The 25,439-nt window shown below is 39.9% G+C and overlaps 1 long non-coding RNA gene across 2 annotated transcripts in view; it reads left to right on the top strand.

Moving 5' to 3' along the window:
• Positions 1 to 315: 315 nt before the first annotated feature.
• The window catches only part of LOC133274115 (uncharacterized), a 68,712-nt gene continuing 43,588 nt past the window's right edge, over positions 316 to 25,439 (top strand). For both annotated transcript variants that reach the window (XR_009745033.1, XR_009745032.1), the window contains exons 1-3: positions 316 to 610; positions 15,117 to 15,278; positions 21,649 to 21,696. This is a non-coding gene — a long non-coding RNA (uncharacterized LOC133274115). The remainder of the gene's footprint in view (positions 611 to 15,116; positions 15,279 to 21,648; positions 21,697 to 25,439) is intronic.

Here is a 25,439-nt window from a genome sequence, read left to right as displayed (position 1 = left end):
CTGCTGGCCCTCTCCCAGAGCAGGCCAAGCTGACACGGCGCCTGCAAAAGCTGCAACAGCAAGGGTAGCGGCATGTTTCCACGCCGCCTGCTCTGCTGTCTCTCACACACGCACAACTTCGGTCCCGGCTACCGGCTTGGAGCTGCCCGTCCAGCAGGATGGTAGAAGCCTCACCCCACTGCCCTTCACCCTGTACACACAGAGGGGTCCTAGCGTTAAAAACAGTATCAAAGTATAAAAGCAAAACAGACCTGTTTTACTTCAGGGATTAAAACGTGTGGGTCTTATTACTCCCCCTCCCCCCCCCCCAATTTCGTCTCATCACCTACCATTAACTAATCAGCTTCTCCAGGTAGCACAGCTGCTTTCCCTCCTCTGAAATCACATGTGACTCCATCTTTCTGGTCAAAAATATCTTCCCGGAACTCCAGACAAAGCAGCAACACCTCCAGTGTTCATCTTTTTCGTGGCCACACTTCCTGCAGGAGCAAAAGGAGCAGAGCCCTTCCTCAGGCATTGCCTTGTGGCCAGTACCAGCACAGCCTGGAAAGCATTGGCAGCAGAGGACAGTGGGGGCCTGGACACTATCCCATGCACTCCCTGCACACAGGTGACTGCGTTCTGATAGATATCCCTAGGCAAACACCGAGCATGCAATCTAACTTAAATGCAGATGAATGCAAAGCAAAAATAAAGTTTTCTCCTGTCACAGGAGAGATTTAGGGCTTTCCTCCTCAAGTTTCTTGCTGTTCTGGTTCCATACTGAACTCTGTAAGTAGTCATTTGTACATGTGCTTTCTTTTGTGTGTGTTTCACTGTAGAGACAGGTTTGTCATAGTATTTCTTAAGGTACAGCTTTTTCAGCAGACAGCAAGACCAGTATTAAAGTCAGGTCACAATTTCCATTACAAACACTGATTTCACAGATTTTAGTACCCTTGAATAAAAATGTCCTGCACACAGAAACAAAATGCTGCAGAAAGCAAAGAACTAAAGTAGAGGCACCGGCTTGCACCTGCTACCACTGCTTATATGAACCTGTTTCCACTTTTCACTAATCAGTAACCCGACCCCTTAAAAACTGTATTTTTTCCACTACAAAACAAAGCAGACACGTTGTGCTGCTGATGTCTGGATGCCTATCCTGATGGACTATCATGACAGCTGCAGTCAAACCACTGCAGCCACTGTTATGCAGTGAGGACAGCAGAGTCTGTACTACTGTTTAAACAAGTATGCTAATGAACGTTTGTTTTAGAAAAAATAAGAGACATTTGAGCACCCTGAGCTTAAAATCATCATTTAATGATGGGAAGTGTTTTATGTCCTTTCAACACACAGGCACGATGCCACAACTTAAACAAGCTGCTTAATTTTCTCTCTAATGCCTGAATATATGTGATGGGCATATAGCGCTGTATCACCCTCAGCTGGGAATTGCCTTAACTTTATTGTTTTCTGTCACTGTATGCTCTCCCAGTGTTTAAGTGATTGTGAAAGATCAGTAAGGAAGGATTACTTCGAAACTCTTTGAAAAGGAAAAAATCCACAAGGGAACTTGAAACAACAGTAAACTTGAGACCTGTTGTACAGCACAAAAGATCTCATGAGGAGGGGAGGAAGCCCTTCGGTTGCAAAAAATAATGAGAGAGATGCCACTGCAGGATCACTGCCAGAAGATATTTAAGAGAGAAAAGATAAGAAACTAGCTTTTGAGCAGCATTTTGTTCCCAGGGTCCCATCCTTGTGGATCGATAAAATACTTCTTGTCAGCTGAGATTATGAGTTACCACTTATGATGTTAAAATGGACATCTTAAATATATTTTCATCAGCCTTTCCTTCTAAATTAAAATTGGTGTGCAAAGACTGGTCTGAGTTGAAGGGGAGCATAAGCAGCGCTGTACTTTGTGCTGGCAGTACATTAACGATGACCAAGGATCCTTTAGGCACAGTTTCATCACACTCACAAGGCCAGTGCTGGCCCATGGGGCAGTACCACTCTGCCTGCTAGAAATTTCCATCCCTTTTCTGGTTCTAATACCAACATTTGTCAATTGATCTGGCAGTAACATTTTTATTTTTCTCTTTTGGGTGAAGTTTCACCATAATGGAATACAAGTTACAGAGGTAGCATATGGGAAGTCAGTGGGAACTAGGCCCCAGCTTTCAGCAGCAGTACAGAAGCCAGTTTGTGAAACTGCACTTCTACATGCCTACAAAACAGGAAGCAACATTTGTCAAGGCAAATGACACCTTTTATTAGAAGACCTAATACAGCTGGGAAAAAAACTAGCAGTCTTACACACGCAAGTCCTTTTTCAAGAAACCTATCTGCTGAGGAATGGATTTCCCAGTGTTTAACACTGGAAAAGGCAGTTACCTCTCAAAACTAACCAACAAAACCTTTGGTAAGTCTTTGGGCCAGAAAGCAAAAAATGATCCCACAGCTTGATAGTGATCCCACAGCTTGCTATCTGGATGATTTGTTTGTAAGACCAACTGCAGTTCCTGTTGCAATTAATAGTAAATGTTGTGATTATTTTACAAATAGTGGAAGTATTCCAACTGGAGAATACAGAAAACTTGCAACAGAATATTCTTGATCCAATTTGCTAATATACTCTCCTGAGAGACTCAGATTCTGTCTCCAAATTGGATGGGCAAGTGAATTTAAGCCTCTGTTCTTCTTGTGCTGTTGTGCTAAGCAGGTGAAACAAGCTTCTGCTATTCAGTGTCTACTGGGTGTAGCCACCTTCCATTTGTCTCCAGGAAGGCTGTGCAAATAGGTAAGACAGGAAAATCTATCTTGTAAAACTTTCATCATCTTTGATTTGGTAAGAGTGCCATAATGTTTAAGTTATAAACAGTTTTTCACATAAACAGTGACTGAAACATAGTGGATTCTGATCTTAGCTTTGGTTGGTAGCTACCGTCTCACAGGGGAAAGCTCTTATGAACTGTCGTTAAGTGCATGAACCTGTTCTCTCAGCTACTGAATTTCTTTTCTCTCTTGTCTGTCCTCAAGGTTATTCAGTTCCTCTTTATCATACTGTAATTCCCTTGCACAGTACCAGTGTTTCCCAGCTGCGTGCCAACAGCAGTTTTCATTAGCAAACTCTTCATTATTGCACAAAGGTTGTTAATGAAAGCATGACATGTTTGTGCCCAAGAAAACTCCTTGAAGTTCTTTAGTAGCAAACTCCCTTTAGCCTCAAAAGACCTCTTAAGGAGGTGCCAACCTCACCTTACATCCATAAATCCCAAAGCTTCATTATAATGCCCAGTGTGTGATTTACCTTAATCTGTTAAGTACAGAATTGTAATGCTATAGTGAGCCATACTTGCAGAAAGGTGTAGATTTCTTTGGATGCAGCATGTCTATCCTAATGCTTGCATTTAAGCAGAGAAAAGACGATGGCCTAAGACAATAACAATTTACCAGAGGAATAAAAGGGAAAACTTCTGAATTACATCAGAATCAGACAAAACAAGATGATCTGACCTGAACTATAGTGGTCCGAGTAAAATCCACACTGATGCTGGAATCTGATTCCAGCGTCATCAAAGAGGTAGTAAAATAATCTTTATTAATTTATCAGGAAATAATGAAGAGCGAAAATGCTTGGTTTTTTCAGGAAGCAGAAATCTGTATGTATCGCACACTTTTATTAAAATACAACAGAGGATACAGATTAATTAATTAGTCCAAGAATTAGTAACCAATAGAAATTTATTATTACCATTATCATTATTATTATTAAACAAAATAAACAAAAGGCCACTAGACTCATGTCACATGCCAAGTAATTAGCACAATTGCCCATCAGCTTGGCTAGCTGAAGAAGGCAGTACTGAGCCTTTGAAGGGAACGTTTTTGGTCCCATCACAAACTGGTTCTTGGAGGTGTGCAAAGAAGTTCTTACAACCAGGGTGAATCACTGACCTGGCTTATCTGGAGCCTGTAAAATGAGTAAGACACACTTCCTGTGTCACAATTATCAAAAGATACATCAAAGTTATTTAACAGCTACTGCAAGTAAGCAGGGAGACGGAGTTCTTGTGTTGTTTCCTGATGCTGTTGGATAACGATCTTCTTCCCTCCACTTTATACTTCATTCTCTCATAATTTTTCACTCCTTCCAGGTTCCCATTACTGTGCAGAACCCATCTTCTGTCTCCAGTCAAGAACTCTGTCATATCCACCTTGGCATCAAGCCTTATTTCTTGCTTCTTGTGCTGTAGCATAGAATCACAGAATGGCCTGGGTTGGAAGGGACCTTAAAGCTCATCAAGTTCCACCCCCCTGACAAGGGCAGGGACACCTTCCACTAGACCAGGTTGCTTCAAGCCCCATCCAACCTGGCCTTGAACACTGCCAGGGATGCGGCATCCACAACTTCTCTGGGCAACCTGTCTCATAATGAAGATTTTATTTCCTGTTATCTAATCTAAATCTATCTTCTTTCAGTTTAAAGCCATTCCTCCTTCTACATTCCCCCCCCCCCAGTATCTAATCTAAAACTATCCTAAATCACTTGTTCCTTTTTTCTGTTTCTTTTGTTCCATTCCTAGCAGATTTTTCAATTGCTTTATTCTACACTATATTTATTAGGAGGTTAGCTCATAAAACATGGTTGATTTGTATCCACAGCATTAGCTTTTCTTTCTAGTCTGTTATCTATAAGGTCTCTGGCAAGTTTATCTGGGGCATATCAACCTGCGAAGCACTATGTATGTTAGACAAAATAATAAGTAACCCAAGACAAATGTGGCTGCCTACAAAAAGTACATTGGAAGCTTTATTTAATTCGCTGTTATTTATATTCTAAACACATATATGCACCTGAGTACAAGAAATATCATGCAGCTCACCATTCAAATGAATAAAAGTAAACTATTACAAAGATTACAGCATAGTTAAACTAAGATTTCTCAAATATGTTTTATATATTACTCATAAGAATAATCTATTATAATTGTGTAAGAATTATAATTCTTATAATTATTCTTATTCTTATAATCTACACAAAAAAGTATAGCCAGGAGTTAATGAATTAGGAAATACTAGGATTAAGACTGTGTATATTCATTATGATACGCGTCTTTACTACATGGACATCTGCTATTTCTTCTACATGACCCATGCCTTATTTAGAGTTAGGACAGATTGACTGCTCTCTTATTGAACTGCTATCCACTATTTGCTTTTGTTTTTATTTGTTCACTGTCAAAAGCCAGTACTTTACTCAGCACAAACTACTCCATTACTGCTTTAAAGGAAGAAATTTGGACTTTAGTATGAATCTTCCTCCCTCTCCTCTTACATACAAATGATTTCATTGCAGAAAGAGGGCATGTCTGTACTATGCAATGGGGCATAATGCAGAGTTAATTCAACTATTCCAGGAGCTCCATGGCAAATACAGGTCATCCTGTGCACATCAGAGGATAAACTATCATTTACAAAGGGCAGGTTAGAGCAGCCATACTATAAAACACTTGACTACTCGTTTTACTGGTTTTGGCTGGGGTAAAGTTAATTTCCTTCATAGCAGCTGGTATGGGGCTCTGTTTTGGATTTGTGCTGGAAACAGCACTGACAACACAGACATGTTTTCCTTACTGCTGAGCTGTGCTTGCACAGAGCCAAGGCCTTTCCTGCTCCTCACCCCACCCCACCACCAAGCAGGCTGACAGTGCACAAGGACTGGGAGGGGACATAGCCAGGAAAGCTGACCCCAGCTGACCCAAGGGATACTTCACACCATGTGGCATCATGCTCAGCATATAAAGCTGAGGAAGAAGAAGATATAGGGGGTTGGTGGGAATGAAGGCATTTGTCTCCCCAAATAACCATTATGTGTAATGGAGCCCTGCTGTCCTGGAGACGGCTGAGCACCTGCCTGACCATAGGAAGTGGTGAATGGTTTCCTGGTTTTGCTTTGCTTGTGTGTGCAGCTTTTGCTTTACCTATTAAAATGTCTTCTTACTTTTCTGATTCCCTCCCTCAGCCTGTTGGGGGAGTGAATGAGTGGTTGTATGAGGTTAAACCATGACACTAGTACGCTAATCAGAGATGACATGCTGTCCTGCTTGCAGTGCCAAATGTGGCTGAGAAATACCTTCTGTGCTGCACTGATAGGAGAGAGATGACGGGCTTTTGGCCTCAAGCCTGGTTTTATAGGGAGGATGAAATCTACAGAAAGTTTTATCCCTTAAACTCTATGGCCACATGTATTGGGTTTACATGACAAGGTTGGCAGGGGGAAGAGAGGGGGGGCTACAGGGATGGCTTCTGTGAAAAGCTGCTAGAAGCTTCCCTTTATGTCTGATAGAGCCAATGGCAGCCAGCTCCAAGTTGGACCCACTGCTGGACAAGGCTGAGACCATCAGTGACAGTGGTAGCAGGTAATGCCTCTGAGATAACATAGGTTGGGGGGGGGGGGGAGGGAATTACTGGATAGACACTGGACAACAGGTAAAACCACTTTTTCTCAGGCAGGCCTTGACTGATTAGCCCCAGATACCCTTGACTAGCAACCCCTCTTGATACCACAACCTGGTGTATAATACCAGATTTTTTTACTGGTAAATCTAAGAGGTAGTGTGTAGTTCCTTAAAATAGGGACTTCTTGCTTCTTAATAAGGAGATAAACATGCTTAAATGTCTGAAAGCCAGTAGAAAATTATGATATTGGGTGACTTCTGATGGAAGAATCAAATTAGGGTTTTCTCATCTCATTCACTGTCACACAGTAAGGGGCACACACCAGGATGTTTAACTCAGTAAGGCATGGAAGGTAAGTGAAGTTCAGTCATGTCTTCATTGGCAATGTCTTAATTTCATGCAAGTGAACATACCGATTTGCTAAAAATGCTTCAGTTTGCTTTAAACTAAGAAAGAAAAAGCTGTGTTCAGCAGGAGTTTGTATGTTACACACTCTGTTATCTTCATAAATACAGTTTTAATTTATAATATGTCATTTGAAAATAAATACTGTTCGAATGAAAAGCTTTACTCAGTAGATCTCTGTATATGCCAAGAGAACTGGAGGTCAGCCTGTAGCCTCCAGAAGAAACTGTTTACTAATTCATGCAGTGTTTCACAGCCATGTTATAAGGACACAATAGTAGCATTTTTGCTTCTGGGTATTCTGCAGTGGTGGAGTTTATTGGATTTTTCTCACTTGCCTATCATGCCCTAAGGGTGTCTAGATCATTAATGATCAATAGATCCGTTTAGAGAAGAATGATAATTCAGACAATTGAAAAACATATATGCTTCCTTGATGGGTCTGTGGTATCAGTCACAAATGAATTTGCTGTTTAACCCTCCTCTGGGTAATAAACGTGCTATTTGGAGAGCATATTTTAGAATGCCAGAGATGCTAGCTTTGACGATTCCATAATAACTGCAGTGTGGTATTTGGTTTATTTCTCTAAACACTTTACAAATATGCTCCCTTTAAATTTATTGACTACACTAAGACCCTGAGCTCTCTTTAGGCCTTATGACTTCATCATGTATTTAGTTACCACAGCAGCCTCTGGAATTAGAAATGTATAAATATTCTCACTTAAGGAGCTGCTCAGTGTTTTCAAATGTTTTTTGTAAGTCCAAAGCAGGCAAACCCAAGATCCAAGAATACAGAGTCCTTAAAGAAGCAGGGATGGGGTCTGCACACAATAGCTAGGTGGTGAGGTGTGCGGAGGAATGACAGCCCCACACAAGAAAACACCCATCTAAGGAATCGCTTTCCTTCATATAATACACACACTCCTTGCTTCTGCATATGCCACAGACATACACACATGATTCTGTCTCCGTCCATCCTTCCAGCAGCTTTGCTGACTCCTATGTACAGGACACATTACCCAGTATTCTCTTGCCGTCTGGTCTATCCTGTCTTTCCTCACCTCCAACATGCACGCTCCTCATCATTACGGACACCCTGCTATTCACTCTCTTCTTATTTGATCTTCTTCCTGGACAAGCAGCATCATTTATTTCTTTAGTGACTCCTGAAAATACAGATTTTTGTCTTGCTTTAGCCTAATGAAAACAAGCTAGACAAAAGTTATTGCAGGTGAGACTGTATAGCATGTACAAGTAAGTACCTGGTATAGTAACCACAGGTACCTTGAGCCAATTAACATTAACTGAAAGGATGGCAGGGAAACTCAAATTTCTCTTATTTCTCATTTTTTTTCCAGTTCTGATGGAGATCTTTTTTCCCAAGAGTTTATCTATATGCTCATTAATCTTTATTATCAAGTTCACCATCTTTGGAAGGTTGCAAGGCAGACTCATGGTCCATCATTCCCAGCATCCTTTCTAGAGGACATTTTCATGGACAGGACTTACAAATCTTGCTATCTTCCTGCTTATACTGAAATAACTTTTAACTAAGATTTTTTTTTTTTTTTTTTTTTTAATCCTATGCAAGGGGCTCCTGAAATTCTCTCTCAGCCTTTTTAATTTCCTGGTTACGTTTGATCTTCCATGAGTTACAGACTTTCCTGTTCTTTTCTGGAGGACAAACTTTCTGTTATAAATGCCAGTCCCTTCTACATGATAATCACCCTAATTTTCTACTGAGACATGTAGGGTTTTTACTGGATCACTCTGTTTTCTGTTTTTATCACAGGGTTTGTCTTGAATTCTAATACAGTCTCTAGGCTACCCCTAGGCTTTTTGCCTTTTAGCCTGCTCCTCCATTAATACTTTCTCTTCCTTTTAACTTTGTTAGTATGCAGTTCCCTTTCTTTAAATTGAACAGTTGTGTTCTGGATTTATTTTGTTTAGTCTCTCCTTCTGCAGTGTTAAACCTAATCACATTGTGATTGCTATTACAGAGCAGCTCTCCCACATACTTCTTGAGCTGGTCCTGTGCCCTGTTCAGGACCAAAGCCAGAACAGATCTCTTCTGGGATTGAAGACAAGTTGTTCTGGAAAGCAGCTATTTGCTGCCTGAAAGAAAAAACAACTGGTTTAGGTCCTGTCATCGATGACGAGGCATTAATTCTGTTGGTAGCTGAAACATCCCAGTATTACTATCTGTCCTGGATTTGCAGGTTCTCTGAACTCTTATCATCTACCTATATCCCAGTTGAGGGGTGGAGGTAATTATACAGTCCTAACACCACATTTTAATGTTACAGTGCGATACTTCCAAACGGGGATTTCATAGCATTTTCTCTTTTTCAACAATAATTTCATTCTGTTACACTTCATTTTAGACTCCAAAACAATACAAGCCCTCCACACGCAAATCTGTCGATTTGTATAAAGTTAGCTTGAGAACATCATGCCCAGCAATTACCCTCCTTCTGCAAGGTCTCTGAGCTGCCTCTGTCAGTCTCATCATATAAAACCAAGCATCACGGCTCTCCCATCTCATTTTCCAGGCTTCTAGCACCAGGAATTTTGATCTTGATCTGTGCTAACTGTATCAGCCACACTGTCAACCAACACAGAAAGGAGTCTGATTTGCTTTCCCTGCTTACTGCAGTTTTGCTGCTTTCTTCCCAGCCTTTTCAGACACACACTGAGCATTAGCCACAGCTGATTTGGGGGATCACAGCCATCTGACACTTGTGCTCCTCTACAACTGTCAGCTTCCTACCAGTTTTTAGTATTTTCTTAGGTTTTCAGGGCCAATAACCCAGCTGTTTTCTAACCAAGGTTTCAACCCTTCCTTCCTTTGCCTCCTCTTCTGAAATGTTCCCCAGTTCCTAATGTACATAAATGTCTCATTCTAATGTCCAATACAAATAATTCCTATCAGAATATTATGTTCATTTCTGTTCATGAGCATTGATCATCATCATCTTAAAAATTCCCCATCTAATGCAGATTCAACTGCTACCAGAGCACACAGTTTCTTGGATGTTTAAATTTTATGAAAGGTTATTAACATGCAGCTGCCAGATTATTAGCAGGCAGCTCAAGTATCCTATTTTTTCAGACAATAACAGTATCAACACTGTAGTGCAAGCTTTTACCAAACAACTTTTATCAATTTATCTCCATCATGCCCAGGAGAAATTCCAGTAGGGAAAAGGGATCGTAATGCATCCCATGAAGCCTCATTCATGACAAGCTGTTACAGATAATGATTCAGAGAGGTAGAAAAGGATGTGGGGCAGCATCCAGAAGCTGGGGAGTAATACTGTTAAGCAACCTAGCGCTGGTTTGCAAAGTTCAGATAAATAACAAGCAAAAACCATGTTCACTGGTCCATCATCTTCACCTGAAAGGGTGACAACCACACTCCAGCACATGAATAGAGGGGAAGTTCAAGTTAGTTTATATACCTATATATATAGATACATAAATACCCGTATTTTCAGGAGTCACTAGGGAAATAAATGATGATGATCCTGTCCATGAAGAAGATCAAATAAGAAGAGAGTGATATATATATATATATCTCTTATATATATATAAAAAGAGCATCCCACCCCAGAAATGTCTTCCTTAAGAGCAGAGTAGATATATTTTGACCTGCTGCACATCTGTGCTCTCATTTGGACCCTAGCTTCTGAAATGACAGGTACTTTCAGGAGAGGGAGGACTGTTAAAGGTCTAGCAACTATACAGAGGCATACCACAAACAGTAATGACTTGTGGCCAACAGCAATTCAACTTTAAAACAAAACCCTATCTCTGAAGTACTTGAAAGAATCGCTACTCCCTATGACTAAAATAGGCAAGCTATTGCCCCTCTTCATTTTGTGTCTTTAGTTTGACTTGCAGAGTTATTCATCAAACCAAATACAGCTGCATATCTGATTTACAATGTGAAAGGTATATGGTAAAAGTCATCTTATTCAATAAAAAGTACACCATTTGAAAATGACCAGTTGCTTCCCAGAACTCCTCAGTCATATGGTGACTGCCATGGGATAGATGAACAATAAGAATGAATAAATTCATGTTTCAGATCTGTACAATTTGTGGTTTGGAATATCTGGAATAGCAATATAAAAAAGATCTCTATAGCAGTCTGATTAGATCAGTGAAAACAGGTAAGAGAAGCCACAGCTGCAGAGAGCATTCTGAAAGACAGGTGAGAGTTAATAGTATCATCTTCATGTCAGAGGAATGTCATGAAGCCTTCATCACACCTGGACAAGACATTGCTCTAAACTAAGAATCAGAATGGGGAAAGGGTAAAGAAAAACACTGAATATACTGTCTGGTGTGACAAGCACATTCCTCCTTGTATGAATATGCCACAGATTCCATGACAACAATAAGAACTAATATATTTATCAGTTTGAAAGCAAGTCTGTCTCTTAATGACACAGTTTGCATTCATGGGCCTAGGATAATTTCAGAAATGTTTACAAGAAGGTACTATGGCTGTGTAAGGGATTAGGTGTGCTCTGATTCACCTGTGACTTGCACTTTGGCAGTGTATTTTGAAAAGTGATGTTTTCCAGAACGGTAACTGCCAGCAGTGCGGGGTGCTTTAGGCAACAGTGAATACAAAGTCTACAGTGCAGGAAGACTGATCAGTTTTGAAGCAATTGTTGTGCAACAAGGAAACATACTTACTGATCCATAAAATTAAAATAATCTGTGCCCTTTCTCTTCAAGCACCACACATTTAATGAAAAACACAACTTGGTGAGTCTGTCATCTCTCACCTCTGTATGCCTGCAGACACAGTCTGTTTTGACTTCAGCATCATACCCATACACCGTAAAGGAAGGATTTTCTTGGATACATACATACTGTTTTGAAGAGTGAAACGAATGTCTTAGAGTTTAATAAGCTGAAAGTCTTCAGTGAAGTTTTTAGTCCTTCTGCAATATCCATTTTATCCTCAACAAGCAACTCTCGCTCCCTCAAAATGAAGTCTTTCTATTCACATTTAGAGTTCTTGTATATCCCTCAAAATCCAAGCATGGTTTGCATGCTGTCTGTCCTGAAACTGTTACTGACATAAAGAAACATTGATATTCAGTACAGTGGGCATTTTCACATATTTCTTCCCAACACCTTTCTTTGCCCAACCAAATACTGTGTTTTTCCTGACACAATGACACAATTTCCAGAAGCAAGATCCTGTCACCTTCCTTTTGCTTTAAGCACAGCTACTTGGTCCCATCACTGTCTTTGTGTAAGCTTCAGTATTCATGCGGCTGGGAGGTGAGCTCAAGCCAGTTAAACATCATAAATTCTCAACTTATATTTCAGATTGGTTACTCTGCACAGGTGCTACATATAACACAGGAGCTCATGCCAGCACAAAGAAAGCAACAGAATTAAGTGGTCCAGGTTAATTCTTCTTTCAGCAAAAGCCCAGAGAAGTTACATTAAAGAGACAGATCACTGCCTAAATATTTAATCAGAGCAAAATGCATAACATTCTCCAGTAACAAGACCCAGTTTATGAGTTCCCACCTGTGGGAACAGTGTCCCCAGTAGTGTCAGGAAAGCAAAAGCCTTTGTTTTAATAGAAGAATAGATGGTAAAAGATGCAGCTCATACAGGTCGTCACACACCACGGTCTTCTGACAATTTCACTGGTGATGTGGTTGCAAAGGCACACCAGAACCTGGCAGGTTTTTAAAATCAGTAGAACAGAGTTTGTTATGTTCATCTTCAGTGAAAAGGAATGATTATATAATTCACTGCACAGTGTACAGAGAGTCAGTTTAGGACACACAGTAATAGAGCAGCTGAGTGAAGAGGGAAAACAGAAGAGGGTTTAAAACAACTCTCTAAAAATGCATTTTGATGTAGTGAAATGAGACACTTTCAGAATTCATAATCACAGAACAGTTTGGGTTGCAAGTCACCTTTAAAGATCATCTAGTCCAGCCCCCCCTGCAATAACCAGAGAAACCTTCAACTATAGCAGGTTGCTCAGAGCCCTTTCCAACCTGACCTGGAATGTTTCCAGGGGTGGGACATCTACCACCTCTCTGGGCAACCTGATTCTGAGTCACCATCCTCATCATACAAAATTTCTTCCTTGTATTTAGTCTGACTACACCCTTTATCAGTTTGAAACCATTACCCCATGTCCTATCCCTACATGCCTTCGTGAAAAGTTCCTCTGCATCTTTCTTGTAAGTCCCCATTAGGTACTGGAAGGCTACTAGAAAATCTCCCCTAAGCCTTCTCTTCTCCAGGCTGAACAACCCAACTTTTTCACCCTAACCGCACAAAAGAGGTGTTCCAGCCCTCCGATCATCTTTGTGGCCTCCTCTGGACCCTCTCCAATAGGTCCATGTCTTTCCTGTAATGAGGACTCCAGAACTGGATGCAGGACTGGGGGGGGTGAGGGGGTGGAAGGTAGGGGGTTTGGGTGGGGTGTCTCACCAGAGCAGAGGGGGAAAATCACCTCCTTCAACCGCTGGTCATGCTTTTTTTTGATGCAGCCCAGGATACAGTTGGCTTTCCAGGCTGCAAATGCACACTGCTGGCTCATGTTCAGCTTTTCATCCACCAGTATTCCTCAAGTCTCTCTCTCCTGAAGAGTACTCTCAATCTTTTCATCTCTGAGCCTGTATTTATACCAGGGGTTGCCCCAACCCAGGTGCAGGACCTTGCGCTTGGCCTTGTTGAACCTCATGAGGTTCACATGGGCCCGCTTCTCAAGCTTGCCCAGGTCCTTCTGAATGGCCTCCCATCCCTCAGGCGTGTCAACCATACCACTCGGTTGGTGTTGTCTGAACACTAGCTGAGGATGTACTCAATTCCACTGTCTGTGTCACTGAGGAAGGTATTAAACAGTACTGGTCCCAACATGGACCCCTGAGGAACACCATTTGTCACCAGTCTCCACCTGGACATTGAGCCATTGACCACTACCTTCCAGGTGGGACCATCCAATTCCTCATCCACTGAAGAGTGCACTCATCAAATCCATACTTCTCCAATTCAGAGAGAAGGATGCTGTGGGACAGAAGCCCAGATAGATGACATCTGTAGCTCTTCTCAAGCTTTAGAATAAATACTTTACCACCCAGTACAGATTGTTCGTAGCTGGCTCCTGAAAGCTAAATAAACTTTTATTTATGCTCCTGATTTTTGAAAGTGCTGAGAATGTTACTGCTATTCCTGAAAGTTTTTCTCTAAATAAGGACTACAAGACTGAATTGAATATGAAAGTCAAACAAGGCTTGTTATGTATAGTAGTACAAAACAATACTTTATTGTACCCAGACTTGAGTTTTGCTTTTTGATGTGTTTTAATTCTCTTCCATCTTGCCTCATTCATCAGTGTATATACAAAATACATTCTGAACAACCTGTATTTTTTCAGAATCTTCTTTCATAATACAAAGAACAAACGGACACCAACCCAATGTTTTGAATGGCTGCCTACATAAGGAAACTGTAGCTGCTAAGCTCACTGCTCCAAGCAGTCTCATGTGCTTTATAACCCACAGTATTGGCACAACCCAGTGTGCCAGTGGATGACCAAAGTGACCAAGAGAGAGATCCTCCTTCCTCTGTGCAAAACCCTAATTGCATTGTTGAAAATAGCACTTGCCTGAAGATGCAAATTTGTCTAATGCAGAACACTGCGGGAATGGCAAGGGAAAATATTAGAGAAGTGAATTATGTGTCAAATGCAAACAGAAGACCTAAGTCTCACACTGCAATCACAGGAAAATAATTAGGCGCATTACATTCACTTGTACTCTTCAGTGTTACTGCAGAAGTTATACAAAAGTTCTTACTAATTTTATTCAAACCCTATGTAGACATGAAAGAATTCATCCTGATATTATGATAAATGATGAAACATAACATTAACATAAACTTATATAAGGAACCATGCTGACAGAGTACATGATTCTTCATTTTATGTTTTTACATTCCTCTTTCCAAGAGGCTCAGGCAGGTCTCCCATCAATTACGCTCATGCAAAAGAAGAATAACTTCAATGAAGCTTGTATAAATTAATCATTCAACTAAGAGGCAATATGTCATAGTAAGCTGATTTTGACAAAACTAGTAGATCAAAATAATAAAACTTAAAACCAAAATTATCTGTATTGTCTAAGGAAAAGACTAGTAGTTTTTTAACAGATAACTGTATATATTATTCTTTCTATTTCACTATGCAAAATTACATGTGTTAACAGCAGTCATCTGGCTGTGCTTGTTAGAAAACAAGCTCCAACAGAACTTGGCTTTCCAAGACACCCTCTGCTCTGCTTCAGACCCTCCTACTGTCATTCTGCACCTCATAACTAGAGTTTGAAAGTCTCCTGCACAGTACAGTGAACTCTACCTACTGGATCCAGGTAATTTTGTTAAACAGCAGTGTCAAAACAAAGCCAGCTAAATACTGGATTAGCAGATGACAGCTCTTCAAAAAAATTCTCATTAAAGTTGCTCAGAGCACCAGAAACAGGTTTTATATTAAAAAAAATTAGGCTCCACGGAAAGCTTCCTCCCTCTTACCATATCCTTGAGGACCTGTGAATACTGTTGTGGGTGGCAGCGTGTTGGCAGAGCAAATGCCAGCAAACTGCCTCCACTCACACAAGTGATTGATTTATCAGTTTAATAGAGCTGTAAATCAAGAAAAATGTTCCTCAAGCCTTCACAGTGAACTAAGAGCAAAAAATAGCCAACAAGCTCTTATGCAGAATGGAAAATTTAAGTACCTGTAAAATACAGCATACATTGCAATTTCCTGTCAGGAGCCCACAGAAAATCTGACCGCTGTGATTCTTAGCTACATGACACACTCCTTGAATCCTGGTGACAGAGCCCTATAACATTAACGCTGGGTGCTCTTGCTTTCATCTGTAGGGAGTGCCCACATGGGTTTTCTTACATTTTGCTCCATTTAAAACAGAAAGAAGCCAGTACAAGGGAGCTAAAAACAGTGCTACAGGGCACTAAAACAAGAAAGGATCTGCCAGCCGTATAGCACAAACAAAATTATTTGCAATCATTTGGTGATTCTGTATTTACAGAATTCAGAAAGCTACCAATGTCTATAATTGTTTGTACAAGATATAAAGTGTTTGTAATGCATAGAATCCCTCCAAAATTCCCAAATGATTCCTTCAGTACTTTTCTCCCTCCATCTTAAATACATCTCTGTTCTACTACATGCTTTTTTATTTTTTAGTTTGCAAAACTGTTTCTAGCATATATCATGCTATTTCTGTCCAGAGTTTCTCCTTCTGCAATGCCTTTCAATTATATTGACCTTCATTACCTTCCACATACCCTCTGACCTTGAGAGTCTTTAATATGTTCAACTTTATTAAGTGTGGTCTTTTCACTGTGATGCCAACTGTCTATCCCTTCTTACCACAACTTGTATAATGTTTTTACATGATATTTAATTAGAAGTCTAAGCTCTTTACTCACCAGAAATAAAAGTCAAATAATACTGATCTGCTTTACAACAACAACTTGTTTTTACTATTGAACAAAACCCCAAAATCCCCAAAATACAAAGAGCTTCCAAATTCTCTATTATATCCATGAAAGTCAGCAGTCTTGTGTATTTAAAAGCAATTCAAAATATTTCAAGAGTACTAAAATGCTTATTTCTTCTTCCGATAGTCTAGAGGCATATGCACGTGCCATGTTTGGCTATTGGATTAAATGCACTAAATGTTTAACATGCATTAAATATTACTGAAGAAGAAGACAGTGAACTCTGGCACTTGATGATTTTGCCTCGTTATTTTTCTTGCCTTGCCTTTCTCTGCTAGAATTACATCAGCAGGCTGCACCCTCAGCCTTTCTTCTTTTCTAGAAAATAATCAGACTAAAATTAGGTTTTATATAGTGCAAGTATGATGAACTTCGGTGAGAAGACTACATCCCATGAAATTAAACTTGTTTACTTGCTTCAGTCTTTTCAAGTATTGTAGCAGCAAATTTTAAAATACTGATACAGCAAATGATCTACAAAGCAGAGAGTCCAGACAATAGTGATGTGTGATCCAGTTTTATAGCAACACAGTCTGCATAGGCCTGATAGCCTTGTCTAGTGCTGACTCACAGGCACACATGCTACTTGGAAGTAGTATCTCACTGTAGCTGTATAGCTGGTACTAAATTCTCTAGTTTCTCAGATTTTTATCTCAGGAGCACATTTAAAAGTCATTAGTTAATGATATTTAAAGGAAAATTCAGTTCATTCTAGAATCGTATTTACCATAAGTTTAGCAGTTTTTCAGAAAAATGTCATTTTCCTGAATCAACTCTCACACTGGGCAGACCATTACAAACTTAGAATCTCATTTTGGCATCAAAAAAATCAAACTTCTTGAGCCAAGTCAATAAATAAGCTGTTTGGTATGGTCAATAAATAACCAATTTAGCTCCTTTCCAAATCCATTTATAGGCAATCATGCAGACATTATGCAGTTTTGTAACTGATATCTAAATGGATACATAATAATACATTTATTAGAGTTAATAATTCCTGTTGTGCTCCTAAATGGACTAGCATGGTTCATCACCATCCCTAATAGTCTCTTTATGAACTAAAAGGGAGGCTGTTGGGGAGTGACTGGTATACCACATGAACAAGGCTTCTTTAATGCACTGTTTCTCATTTCCAGAGAATAATGTTCAAACACAGGTGTCATGGGCCTACCATGTCACGTTATGACAGATTCATTCTCACAACTTTTGTCTGAAGAGCGCAGTGACTGCAGCAGATAAAAACATGGAGAAAACTTAAAATCTTTTTTTTTTTTAATGATACAAAAATAAGGTATTAGCCATGCATATTATCCACCTTGAAAACTTGTTCTGCCATTGCATTTCCCATAGAAATGTGCAAAGTTAGTTTTCATCTGTCAGCTAAAGCTTTCAGATCTTCCACACACACTTGATAGCCCTCAAGCAATTTGTTTTGCAGTTACAGTTGGAGAAGAAATTGCTTCTCTCCCAAATGAAGTGCTCAGGACACAAACCAAGCTGCAGAAAAGTGATTCTGAACCCCCTCTTTGTGTTCCTCAGGCTGTGGGTGAGGCTGTATTTCCTCGTAGACCCTGGTACAGGCTTAGTTAGCCCGAGCTCATACTTCATTTCTCAGAACACCTTTCCAGGCCCTGGGAAACAGATGTAACACGGTATACTTCAGCTACTTACTCATCTCACCCTTGGGCTGTTATTTTTCTTATATTGCCATTATGTTCCTCATGTCAGGGCTAGAAGCAGGGCTGGTGTGAGCCATTACATGAATTACCCTTTCCAATCTTGAAAAACAGCCAATGGGCAAGGTTATTTATTAAGCTGTTTCCTGTCTCTAAAGTCTCTCCTATTTCTAGAGCTGGGGATTTTGCATGCAAGTCCTTTCTATTTAATTCCTAGAGAATGTTCCTTGACATTGATTAAGCCAAGATCCATTCTTCCCCTACTGCTTGCTAAAACTTCTTTTAAAATACTTAAAAATGCTCCCCACTTAAGCTTCTCTTCCTTATCAAAAAAGAGCATTTTTAAAACAAAATTCACATGCTTGTGACCATTTAACTAATATATTGAAAGCCAAAAATATAGATGGGAAGACCAATTATTATCTGCTCTCCTCTGTTGTTTTAGCTGTGTGCATCCCAAGCAGAAGCCTGTAACAGCCCTTCATGTGAACCACGCAGAACATCAGTGATACCCTGGACAAAGGCTCATCTATGCATGAGTGCCCACTTTGCTGCGAGCAAGAAAAGTGACTCACCATCCTCTGATGCCTTCTACAACCAGCCCTGGTGACTGTGGAAAGAATTATCATATTTTGTTACTGACAGGGCATAGAAAAGATATGAGAAAGAAACAATAATGCTTCAGTGTCAATAGCAATAGAAATGACTTGCTTAATCTGCCGGTAGCCTGAGGTAGAGAATGTCACTGAAAGCTTACCTTCATAATATTGCATTTGCAGGCCAAGCTTTGTCAGTCAACAGTCTCATTTATGGTTTTATATCTCTAATCTATCACTGAATAAAAGTTTTATTAAAAGTAACTGACAATATCATTCCCTTCCCTGTCACCATCTTAGCCTGAATCTCTGTCTGTTCCAGATACACTGAAATCATCTATGTGGGATAGCATTTTCCAAGGAAAAAACCCCATACCAGTGCTGCCTGCACCCCTCCTTCTCCTTCTTCCCCTGGTTGCCTCTGAGTAACCATTCATAACAATATTAAGCCAAAATATGTATTTTAAGGCTGCTCATGCCTTGCTTGAGTAAGTCCCAGTGAGGGGCAATAGCATGGGGGTTAAGCACAGGCTTGCACCCTCCTGCTCCATGCCATGCTCTGACAGTTACTGCTCATCTTGATCAGTGTGACTGGTGCAACCACGGGACTGGCTGGCAGCATCCAGTTGAGGCTCACTGGCAGTTGTCCAGACAGATTTTGGTGTGGAGCTGGCTTTCCCTCCTGTCCTCATTGGCTTGGGTTACAGATCTGAACAAAGGCTAAGGAGTTCAGCGGAAAGAGATGTTCTTAAGTGTTCCTTCCAGTCTTTGGAAGGCAAGTAGGAGGAAAGGTTCCCTGTTCCTTCTTTTTTCCACCTAAAACATAAATGGAATTTTGGCTTCATAATGTCTACCAGTCAATGTTATTAGTATAGATCAGTAAAGCAGCTTTCCTAGGGTAGGACATGGCTTTGTACTCACTACTCAAGCTAACCTGATTTTGAGCTGAGTGCAGCTAAGCTGAACTGATTTTTGTATAAGTTCTGTCCAAGACAAGAATGCTGTCTAAGCTAAATTGAGTGAGCCCTTGTTTCACACATCCTATTTATTTTATTTGTTTTAATTAATAACTATTAAAATATCAGCTTTTAAATAAAAAAAATACAGTTACATTAGCTGTTACATAAGCACGAATAGATTTAGAAAACAGCTGAATGAGGAAAAATATGAGCTGTATGATAGACAAGGTCCTCTCCATGTCCAAAATGATGTGCTGTTAAGGTCGTGACTTGTGACTAGCATGTATTTTAAATAAGAGGTTCCCTTTTTATTTTAAAGAATCGTGCTTCTTAAAAGATTATTCCAGAGTCTCTCACCAGAAATTAGTTTCTTAAGAGCCGAATTAATTCTTGCTGACTCTAACACATAATCAGTCACCCAAAACATGTGCCCAGAGAATCAAACAGGCAGCAAAATTTCACATAGCTCTGGAATTTATGTGTTTCAAATATGCGCCAGGTATTTCAAACCGATTCTAGGATGTTTCAGGTCTTAAAGTCTGCTTTTAGCTACTGTAGATCATTGCTTCTGCTTTATAAGAAACATTGTTTTACAGGTTTATAACTCAGTTATAAAAATGTGCTTCAGGCTAAAGCTCAGTATAAAAAGGTTGCAGCTAAAGGGTAATTTTTTTTCATTACAACCTTTTTCTGCTTTGTGTAGCTAGTTAAGATTACAGATGTCCTAAAAAATATCCCATTGCAGTGTAGGATTATGACCAATACCAGAAGTTGATTTATACTCTAAACTGCAGGGAAGAGAAAGGTAATCCAGTTTTAAAAAGAAACCAGCACCACCACCCAGAATGCTGCAACTATGAATTTTACATGGTCAAGGGTTTAGATTTTTAAGGAAATGTAATAGAACATGTTTTTTTAAAGAGCTGTAACTTACTGTGCACTTCAGACTGTACAAAAGGATGTGACATAACTGATGTATTACTGTTACCTACTGGGAGAACTGTGATGGAGTGCTCCTTCAGTGAATATCTATGTATTGACAACCTGGAGTTCTTTAATGCCTGGAAAATAACCAGCTAAAGTTGTTCTGTCTGTTCCTTTCAGTTAATGCAAACTTCAGAGGTTATTTATCTTAATATACAAATACATACTCAGGGTTAATAGGCCAAGCCTAGAATCTAGTTCAAAGAGGTATGCCAAGTACCAAGAGTAATGCTCAGAGGCATGGCTAAACATACACAGATCGCAGATAAAATGCACAGTTAACTGACTATTGAAACAACTGGCTTGTGATTTTCCTGCAAGTCAAGATTTCATTCTCCATACATAGGTGACCCAAAGCTTCTACAGAGAATGTAATATTTCAAGGTGTCTGGAAGAAGGCCTGGAATGCATAAAGAGAGAAAGAGAGGGAGAAACAACTTTGAGAAAAGTCCTTTTCATGTAGAATGAAACCAGATCAGAAAATAAACTTGTGAGATTCAAACTTGTACTGTGTGTACAGCCCCATCTTTGTGAACATGCAGGAAGTTGGGCCACCACTTTTAGAAACATTACCCTAAACATAACTGGGAAGAAGTCAAGAAACTCAGACTGAAATACCTGTGACCCTCCCATGAGCATCACTTGCACAAGCTCAGAAGTAATTTAACAATCTCAGAAGCAGAACACATTCAGCTTAATGATAATAAGGGAAAGATTTCAGGGAGGCAAAGTTCAGCAACTTGAGCTTGGTTTTATGTTCAACTATTTGGCTCATAAACGCTAAATAGGTATTAATGCCTATAGGGAAAAATAAGTATTAAATTACATGAAACTACTGTAAAAAGACAGGGTTGGGGTTTGTTGGGTTTTTCTGGGGGGAGGAGAGAGGGTGATTTATGTTTTTTTTCTAACAACTGCAGAAGGGATATTATTGGGAAGTAGATATATGCTTTTTCCCCAGCCTCATCCATAGTAAAAGGAATTACTGTATTTTGCTAGGTTTCCTGACAAGTTGAAGCTGTACAGTTGATTGGAGGGTACTACATGGTAAGTATACTCAGTGGAGAACATATGCCTCAGACCTGAACATCCACAGCACATATTCTGGTTATAATATTGTGTTCAGATATCAGTGTGAAACTTTTTGGACTTACTGTTCATTTACTACATAGTTGTTCTAGGCATACAGGGTAGAGTTACGCTTCCTAGGAACATCAGAGCTGTTGCTTTTACATTTAAGACAACCCAGAGAAAACAGTTCTAGTTCCAGTGGTTATAGATATAGTTCAAATGCTGATCAACTTCCCACCCCATGAGCTTCACGAGAGTATTTTATAGATCTTTCAGAATCATATGGTCGTAGGTGTTACAGGACAACCCACTTATAAATTGCTATTCATATCCTCAGCAGTAATGCTTCCCTGATGTTCACTAAATAAGGTGGGCTGCCGAAAATACCTGGCAGCCCGCCACACACCATCATCATGAGTTGGGGTTATTTAGCCTGGAGAACAAAAGGCTTCTGGAAGATCTTACAGCAGTACCACTACCTAAAGGGCCAACAAGAAAGCTGGAGAGGGGCTTTTGACAAGGACAGGACAAGGGGGAATGGCTTTAAACTGACAGAGGCGATATTTAGATCAGATACAAGGAAGAATTTCTTCCCTGTGAGGGTGGTGAGGCTCTGGCACAGGTTGCCCAGAGAAGCTGTGGCTGCCCCATCCCTGGCAGTGTTCAAGGCCAGGTTGGACAGGGCTTGGAGCAACCTGGTCTAGTGGAAGGTGTCCCTGCCCATGGCAGGGTGGGTGGAAGTGGATGAGTTCCCTTCCAACCCAAACCATTCTATGATTCTGTGACCATCTAAGTATTAACTAAAAATACAGAACAGCAATATGTTTCCATGGATCAATAACAAAGTGCTTATGCCTTCTTAGAACATCAACATTATGAAGACTGTTATGTACATCCGATTTTGCCCAGTGTAGTCAAAAAACCCCACAAACCAAAACATACCACAAAATCCTGTGAAAATGACTTATGAAAAACTTCCTCCTCATCTATGTGATATTAACCTGCAAACACTGGTGATGCTCCTTTTACTTTTTATGTAGTCATCAAGCTTTGACTTTATCAATAATATTCATAAATATTGTTAGCTGACTAGAGGCTAGATGCTGCTCTATTTTTAGTTACTATTTGGCTGACTAAAACGATACATTTATTACATATTAGTTGCTATTCATACCTGAATGACAACAGTGGTGATTTCACAAGTGGCACATGCCACGCCAGATACTACATCAGGATTTACCTGAAAGGTTTAACTTTGTCTTTGGGTGTTTGAGAATTATGGGAAGAGTATAAAAAATTGAAATCTACTGAAGCAGGAAAAAACCCAGTATTTTCAATGGCAATCTAACTTCATTCATAAGAGTGAAATTTACTAATGATTAAAACAGGAAAGGAGCAAAGCCACTGTAAACCCTTCCTGGTTTCCACCTTTAGATTCCATCCTTCTGGAAGCAGCTTGCTCCTATCAATCCTGCTCACAGCAGTAAACCCATCAGTTTTAGAAAATCTGGACAGACAATGTGATTGTCTGGACCCAGGTGATAACTCTGGTTCAAAGACCTTTTAGACAGACTGCTCACTTCAACCTCCTCAGTGAAAACATCAGCATACAAATTTCACAAATCTGTGTGGGATTACTTCCACAAGCAGTAACGCAGCATGATACTGGGCAGACACTTCCCCAGCATGAGTAAAGAAACTTAACTAAAAAGAAAGAAGTAGGAAATATTCCTCATTCATTTTATTTATAATTTCTGTTCTTTCTGTACACTGTATCTGGACAATGTTTTAAACCACCCTGTTATTCGGCCTATTTGTGCTCAGGAAGGAGGACATAACTTTAATCACTGGGATGAATTCACAGTTAAGTTAAAACAGCGCAGCCCTGCTAAGGGGGAGAAGCATTTATCTGATGAAATGTCAGAGGGAATTCTGCAGAACTGTTGCATCCCTAACAACAGGGCTAAAGTGATTAAGGTGCCCATGCAGAAATACACCCTTTCTGCTTAATTTAATCCCTAAATCTCATAAAAAATGGGATACAAGTACACACTCTATTTGTACTAACGTGAAGAGAAATGCACACAAAAAGAAATGACTCATAGTAGAGACTCAAGGACCTAGAAGAGATTGTAATACTGTATCTAATTTTGGAAACCCTTGATGATTTCTATCTCCTCTTTCAATGCCAGTGGAAATAATGAAAGTTAATATCAGGTGCACCAATGCTTCCTGGCAGTTTTGACCTTTAAAAGAAAGAACTTGGATTTACAGATGACAAGATTCATTGCAAGCGCATCACATAACAACAAGCTTCTCACTTGCTAAGATTTACTGGAATACCCCGGCCCATAGAGCAACATTTCAACTCCCCCAGAAAGGGAAGCTTGCTTTACTAACAAACATCTATATCTGCAATTTTTAACAGTAATTTTGGAATCCTTTTTCTGCCTTCAAAATCATGTTAACCAATATGCTGTAAATGCATAATGCTTTTTCACATAAGGCTCATTAGCGTTGCATATTGCAAATCTAATACTAAAGCCTTTTCATTTGTACATACAAAATGTGTAAATACAAACATGAAGCAAATATGGACTGTCTGATAATAAAGTCTAGTGAAATGAATGACTTCTGGCAAGCAAAACTAATTTAAGCACGTATGCAAGAACCTGCTATTTTGGTCTTTGGTTTTGAATACACTTACTGAAACTCACCTGAGTTACAGCTGTAGGTATTTCTGTACAAATTTATTGTATTTTGGAGACACATGTTCTGCTAACTCACACTACAGCAGAACTTCTGCTGTGTCAACAGGTACAGGTTCCCAGTAGTTAAAGCCCAGTTCTTAAAATCCTTAACTTACATTGCAGGAACAACTTTTCTATCTACTACACACTTTGAAGTATTGTTGTGGGGTTTACCTGTGAGAATCATAGAATGGTTTAGGTTGGAAGGGACCCTTAAAGGTCATCTAGTAAAACCCCCCCTGCCATGAGTAGGGACACCTTCCACTTGAGTCAGGTTGCTCAGAGCCCCATCAACCTGACCTTGGATGTTTCCAGGGGTGGGACATCCACAACTTCTCTGGGCAACCTGTACCAGTACCTCACCATCCTCACCATACAAAATGTCTTCCTTATATCTAGTCTGAATCTACTCCCTTTTACCTTAAAATCATTACTCCTTCACATTAGCCCCTTCACAAAAGGCTGAACTAAAAGGTCTGTCCTCATCTCTATTATAAGTCCCCCTTAATAATAGGGGTTAAAAATAAGTACTGGCGACACTGTCTTTGTAATCTGGGACTTCTACTACGGTTATGTACACCTGATGGGTATGTGTACGCCTGCAGGTGTCCAGAAAAGAGCAAGCCTTTATTTAGATGGCAGTTACACAGACATAGACATACAGGATGCTGATTTACTATTACAATCAATATGAACAATAAATTAGGTCTGGACTGGATAAGCAATGCAGCATGCTGAACCAGACTTCACAGTGGCAGTTTCAGAACTTTTTTCTCTCCATTTCAACAGCTCTTGTTCTAGCTCTCCTAGCATTATCTCTGGCTTATCTGGGGCCTGTAGACCAAGATATGCTCCAAATTCAGTTTTTTTCCCCACAAATCCCCTGAATATCATGTTTTTTCTTGACATGTATGGCCAAGATGGAAAGAAGATAGACTACAAAAGTGACATTCCTTCCGTCTGCCTGAA

Source organism: Pezoporus flaviventris, unplaced genomic scaffold (genome assembly GCF_033815535.1).
Source record: "Pezoporus flaviventris isolate CSIRO_AGI_PZ_B2104156 unplaced genomic scaffold, CSIRO_AGI_Pfla_v1 ptg000036l, whole genome shotgun sequence".
Taxonomy (NCBI): Eukaryota; Metazoa; Chordata; class Aves; order Psittaciformes; family Psittacidae; genus Pezoporus; species Pezoporus flaviventris.
This window is presented reverse-complemented; position numbering and strand designations above follow the sequence as displayed.